Source organism: Apium graveolens, chromosome 2 (genome assembly GCF_009905375.1).
Source record: "Apium graveolens cultivar Ventura chromosome 2, ASM990537v1, whole genome shotgun sequence".
In the NCBI taxonomy this organism is placed as follows: Eukaryota; Viridiplantae; Streptophyta; class Magnoliopsida; order Apiales; family Apiaceae; genus Apium; species Apium graveolens.
Window position 1 is genome coordinate 216,939,435 of NC_133648.1, and position 6,737 is coordinate 216,946,171.

Below are 6,737 nucleotides of genomic sequence, written 5' to 3' on the forward strand. Positions count from 1 at the left end.
GATATTTGATGATGTCAAAAACATTAAGTACAAACGCATGAGAATTTGACTAGATAACTACAACTTACAGTCCTTTCAGCTTTACCATCTTTAACTTTTGATAACAGCTTCAGTCTGTATAAACTTCAGAATTTAAGTAGTTGTAGATCTTTGACTTGGCTTCAACTTTCAATTTCTTCTGATCTCTTTGATATCAGGAGTTGTCCTCAAATTGTTCTTCAACAAACATCTCTCTGCATATTCAAGTTCATTGACCATCCTCCTTTTAGCATTTATCAATTCAGTTGTATCTTCTCCAATTTGAAAAATAGCTGCTTTGAGATGATTTATCTTAGCTTTTCTTATCTCCTGATCCAGTCTAATCAGATATGCCTTGTCAGACTCTAGATTGAATTCCACAGCCTTATAACCTAGAAAAGTAGTTATAATCCTAGCAGAGTTAGGCTTCATATCGACAATATCACCTTTGTGATCTCTGTACTTGGAAAGTATGTGCTGTCAGACTTTACAGAATAAAGCTTCTTCTGTCTTTGAATTTGAGACTTTAAATATCCTGCAGCACTATCTGTTAATCTATCTTTCACTTGAAATAGGAATAAAACATGTTCCAGTTCCTCAAAATACTTCAGTGGTATAACATTTTTCTTAATCTGGTATACCCTTCGATCTGTCATAAAATATAACAAGATATGTTCTTTCAAGAAAGTATGGTAAACCATTTGTACAGATTCAAGTCGATTCAATCTTTTAGGAGTTGCTCCAACACCTGGTTCACTTAAGGAAGTTGGATCATTGGTAGTGTTATGTACTTTTCTTTCATCAGAACTACCGAACCCAGATTTATCTCTTGCTTCCTTTCCTGTAACAACTCTTGCTTCAAAACTACTTGTTGCAGTCTTCAAAAGTTGAGTATGTTTAGCTTTGGTGAATCCTGGTAGGAGTATCTTTGAAGGTTTAACATGAGTAATGTCAGAGGTTTCCTTTTCCTTATCTTCTAATATCAAGCCAACTTGAGCTATGTCAGAGGTTGCTTGCTTCTCTATCATATCAGAACTTACTATATCTTGACTCTGAACAACATGAGCCATGTCCGAGGTTGCTTGAAAAATCTTCTTATGCATCAGAATAGGATTAGCATCTGCTTCATCATCAATTATTTCTTCATCCATGACTGGCATATAAACCTTTACAGGTTCATCAACTTTTTCTTTGCCCTTGGACCTTGGATCAATTTCCATTTGTGATTTGGCCTTGGTTGCCTCAGAACTTGTTCTTTCCTTTATCACAATACCCTTAGGCTTTGGAAATTTCTTTTCAACAATAGAAGCTTCAGATTTTGTCTTGACACCTTCTGCTTTGAGTCTAGCTTCTTCTTCCTTTAGACTCTCAAAGTCCATTCCTGGATTTTTTTTAAGAAATAACTGCTTTGAAATTTCTTCATCAAGTTCTAGATATTCACCAGAACTTATCTTTTTACCAGTATCAGAACTTATTCTTCTCCTAGTATCAGAACTTGTTCCTTGACTTGTAATTCTAGCTTTACTTGACGAAAGTCCTTTGCCTTGACCTTGACCTCTACCCTTATTAGAGTTTCCCTGGTCGTCATTTCCATCATCCTTTCCTTTCAGTGTCTGAATAGATTTGCATTTGGACTTAATCACTTTCTCCCCCTTTTTGGCATCAGCAGGTAATAGAAGAGAGATAAGCAATTCCACTGAGGATTGGATCTCATTGAGTTGATTTTGGTGAGAAGCTTGATTCTTCAGAATTTCTTCAATTTGAGCTTGTTGCTTCTCCTGAGTTTTCTCAATGTAGGCAATTCTGTCAAAGGCTGGCTTGAAAAATCTGTTCTTTTCAAGTTTCACATTCATATCTTGCTGGATCAAGTTTTCTTGAATTTTATTCACCTTGTCATGAGTTATTGAGTGTTGACCTTGAAGGTGCCTTGTACTCAATGCAGTAACTCTCAGTTGTGCCTTGAAATCATCATTTATCAGCATTTCATCAGCTTTTGCAAGATGCTCAGCAAGAATCTTTTCAGAAGGAACAAAACTAACTGAGTTCCATTCTTTAGTCCACTCCTTTCCTCTAGGAGTTTCACTCCAAGGTACTGGTGCTTCCCCTATAACAAACTTCTTGACTAAATCAGCTTTATGAACAGTTTTTTGAGGTGCATGTCCTGATGGACCAGCTGCATCAGCATCTAAATTAGTAGCAGCTTCACCAGTAGTTTCTTCATTAGCAGCATCAGAACTTGTAGATCCTGCAGTATCAGCATCCTCTGATAAAATAGCTGTATGTGAGGCTACAGAGGCTTCAACATTTTCCTCTAAATTCTAATCTGCAGCCAAGTTCTGATCAACATTCAAAAGTGATGTTCTTGGTGGAGTGAGCTGAATTGGTGGAGCTTCCAAGTACAAAACCTCAGGCACAATCAGGTTATGAATATCAATTTCAGCACTTGTACCTGGTTCTTCAGTATGTACTGGATCAACTATAGGTGACATAGGAGGTGTAGGTATTTTAGCTTGAGCAGTTTCATGTTGTGGAGAAGGAAGTAATGCAATAACAATTGGTTCTGTTGAGATCAGAGATTCCTGATCCCCTTCCTTAGCTGATTCCACTACATCTGAATCTGACTCAACTATGTCCCTATGAGCTCTCTGTTTCTTTAATTTCCTCAAAGGTGGAGACACTGTAGGAGCTTTATCATCAGAATTTAAATTTTAAGCCTTTTGAGGGGCCTAGAACTCCCAGTTACAATATCTTTCTAAGAAGAAACCTTCTCAGCTTCTACAATAACAGGTTCTGATATTGGAACCTGTTCCTCAGCATCTGATTCATCTCGCAGAATAATTCTCCTTCTCTTCTGTTGAGTCTGAGGTACTTTCTTAGTCCTCTTGGGTTTGGAAGATGAAGGCTGCACTGTAGGATCAGAAGGTTGAGGTTGAGAATTTTGAGGTGTTTGTGTAGAGGTGGTAGGTGCTGATGGATTAGGTTCTGATGGTTGGACATCAGGATATACTTCAGTATATTTAACCGGATCATAAGTTATTAAGGCTTGTTTGACAGATAAAGGAACTAGGAGGGGTCTTAACACAGCCTTCTTATTATCAGTAGATAATAAGTCATTAAAGCTCTTTTAGCTAGTCTGAATGGTGAAATTAATTCACTAGCAGATTGGGGCTTATCATCACAACAAAAACTATAGATAAGCTGACAGAATCTATCAAAATAAACAGTATTTCTATCTTCTGCCATTCTATCCCCAATAAAACCTAAGACAACACTTGCATAATCAAAATTAGTTTGATTAATGATAGCATACCCGATCTATTGGCTGAATATGGGGATTGCATCAAAATTAGAGCATTTGTTTGCAAAAGCCTTGGTTATGCAGTCAAAGAAAACTCCATTCCCTCCTTATGAGAAATCTCTTCAACTGACCCAGCTTTGCCAATGTCCACTCATACCCCAGACTGGCCATCATGTTTTGAAGAACTAGCTCTTCAATAGTAGAATAAACACAGTTCTCAGGCAGCTGCAGTGCTTGTCGGACCGTAGCCAATGTCACAACATGCTCATCCTCCCCTGATGAAAAAATAATACTTGGAGAACCTTGAGCACCACCATCATCATATACTCCGCTTCTCCAGAACTCCAGCACTTGAGTAACAGAGACTACATCAGGTGTGGTCAGAGCATACCCAATATCAGAACTAGCAAGAAAGTCCTGAATGAAATCAAGTTCTGATGGGGCTTCTGACTTGCTAAGAATAGCGGAGAAGTTATTAGGAACAAACTTAGCTCCATCAAAAATTATATCTTTTGGTGCCATCTCTGTAAGAAATTCAGTGAATAAGAGAATGTTCGCAAAGTGTTTGTAAAAAGTCGTGAGAGAAAAATAACTTCAGAAAATAAAAGAGAGAGAGAGAGAGAGAGAGAGAGAGAAAGAAAAAGAGATTTAGAATAGAAAAGTAAGTAAAAGATTAGAAAATCATTTATCTCTCATATATATACTTTCTCCACCCAATAGTCATATTTTTGAAGCATGTGATACACTTTACACCTGGCACCATTTGAACAGTCAGTAAACGGTTAGAATGAGAGTTAATGGGCCCGTAAAATAAGCAATAATTATGGTGCACATGCAATTTTTCAGGACATACACGTTAACCACTAACCCACAATGATTATGACTGTTTCATCTCACATTACCCAATATTCTGTAAAAATATTATCGTTCAAGTAATGACCAAAAATAAACCAAGTAAATAATACTGTCACGTCAGCATCAAAACTTGATTATTATCAGGATTTAAAAGTCATCAGAATACTGATATGGTTTCATCAGAACTTAATCATCAGAACTTCCATCAGAACTTGTCCTCAGAATTTTTGCAATCTGACACATAAACTGTTCATCTAAAACAACATTTATCACCACGGTAATTTTCAACATTTATATGGAGTGTATGTGTGTGCATTAAGCTAAATATCAGACAAAGAGTAAAGTCTGATTCACTTCAGTACATCTTAGAATTAAGGCATAACTAAGAACTTTTCTCACAATCTGTCATTATTCTGAATCCTACTATTGAATGAGTTCATGCATGAGTCCACCTCAACTGTTTTGTGCTCATTTTATGCATCTTTTGAAATTCTATTTTACAGTGGCTTCTCAGTGTAAGTGAATCACGACTGATTATCAGAATTTATGCTGTTATCAGAGTATTTCTCCAGTAATCATAGAGTGTGAAAAGTCACCAAGAAAATTTTATTTTGTTTTCTAATGCATATTACTTAATACCAGCAATGCACTTGGGTCTTCCTTTCTCCATTTTTACTCTAGATCTCAAAGGAGTACCTGATTTTTATTTCTTTTCTTTTCTTTTTCTTTTGATAAGTAAGGCTTATCAGTACTTAGTACATTCACCAGATTTACTAACATCAGAACTTAACAGATAAGAAGCACTATTCTAGTTTTTAACTTAGTAATAAGATACACAAAGAAAACTTAACTAAGCTCAATATCAGAATTTGCTTGTGTTAAAAGATTTCCATATAAATAATTACTTCAAACATGGGATCTTTAGTATATTAAAGATTACTAGGTCAGCATTTAGTACGATTATCCTCATTGGATTGAATAGTCACAAAAATATTCATATCACTATCAGAGTTTAGAAATTCACATCAGACAACAATCAGCACTTAAGTAATTTTCAATTTAAGCACATAATACACAAAGATAGTAATATCTGTAAATACTGATCATAAAGTCTGATGTATCAGAACATAAACTAAGCAGATTTAGAGAAAGAACCTGAAACCATTCCAAGTTCATTTACCAATCTTGTAAAAGTAGCTTCACACAGTGGTTTTGTGAAGATATCTGCTAGTTGTTGATCTGTGGGAACAAAATGCAATTCCACTGTACCTTCATCCACATGTTTCCTTATGAAGTGGTACCTTATGCTGATGTGTTTTGTCATTGAGTGCTGAACTGGATTACCTGTCATAGCAATAGCACTTTGATTATCACAGTAAATAGGGATTTTAGAAAATTCTAACCCATAATCCAGTAACTGATTCTTCATCCAAAGAATCTGTGCACAATAGCTTCCTGTAGCAATATATTATGCTTCTGCAGTTGATGTGGAAATTGACTTCTGTTTCTTTCTAAACCAAGAAACCAATCTGCCTCCAAGAAATTGGCAGCTTCCACTTGTGCTTTTACTGTCAATTTTGCATCCTGTAAAATCTGCATCTGAGTAACCTATTAGCTTAAAATCTAATTCTCTAGGATACCACAATCCCAGATCAGCTGTACCCTTAAGGTACTTGAAAATTCTTTTCACAGCTGTTAAGTGAGGTTATCTTGGATCTGCTTGAAATCTTGCACAAAGACAGGTAGCATACATGATATCAGGTCTACTTGCAGTTATATAGAGTAATGAGCCAATCATACCTATGTAATCAGTAATATCTACTGATTTACCAGTATCCTTATCCAACTTAGTTGTAGTGGTCATAGGAGTGGATGCACTTGAACAATCCTGCATTCAAAATTTCTTCAACAAATTTCTGGTGTACTTAGATTGACAAATAAAAGTTCCTTCTTCATTCTGCTTGACTTGAAGGCCCAGAAAATAGTTAAGTTCTCCCATCATACTCATTTGATATCTTGACTGTATCAGTTTGGCAAACTTCTTACAAAGTCTGTCATTTGTAGAACCAAAAATGATATCATCAACATATATTTGCACCAAAAGTATGTCCTTTCCATGGTTGAGGTAGAACAGTGTTTTGTCAATAGTTCCTCTGTTTAATCCACTTTCCAGAAGAAACTGAGCTAAAGTCTCATACCATGCTCTTGGAGCTTGCTTAAGGCCATAAAGTGCTTTATCAAGCCTGTAGACATGATTTGGAAATTTGGGATCTACAAAGCCTGGAGGTTGTTCAACATATACTTCCTCTCCCAATTCTCCATTAAGAAAAGCACTTTTCACATCCATTTGAAAGACTTTAAACTTTTTGTGAGCAGCATAAGCCAAAAATATCCTTATGGCTTCCAATCTAGCAACTGGTGCAAATGTTTCATCATAATCAATTCCCTCATGTTGAGAGTATCCTTTTGCAACCAGCCTTGCTTTGTTCCTTGTAAATATGTCGTCACTGTCAGTTTTGTTTCTGAATACCCATTTTGTACCAACAACTGATCTGTTCCTTGGTCT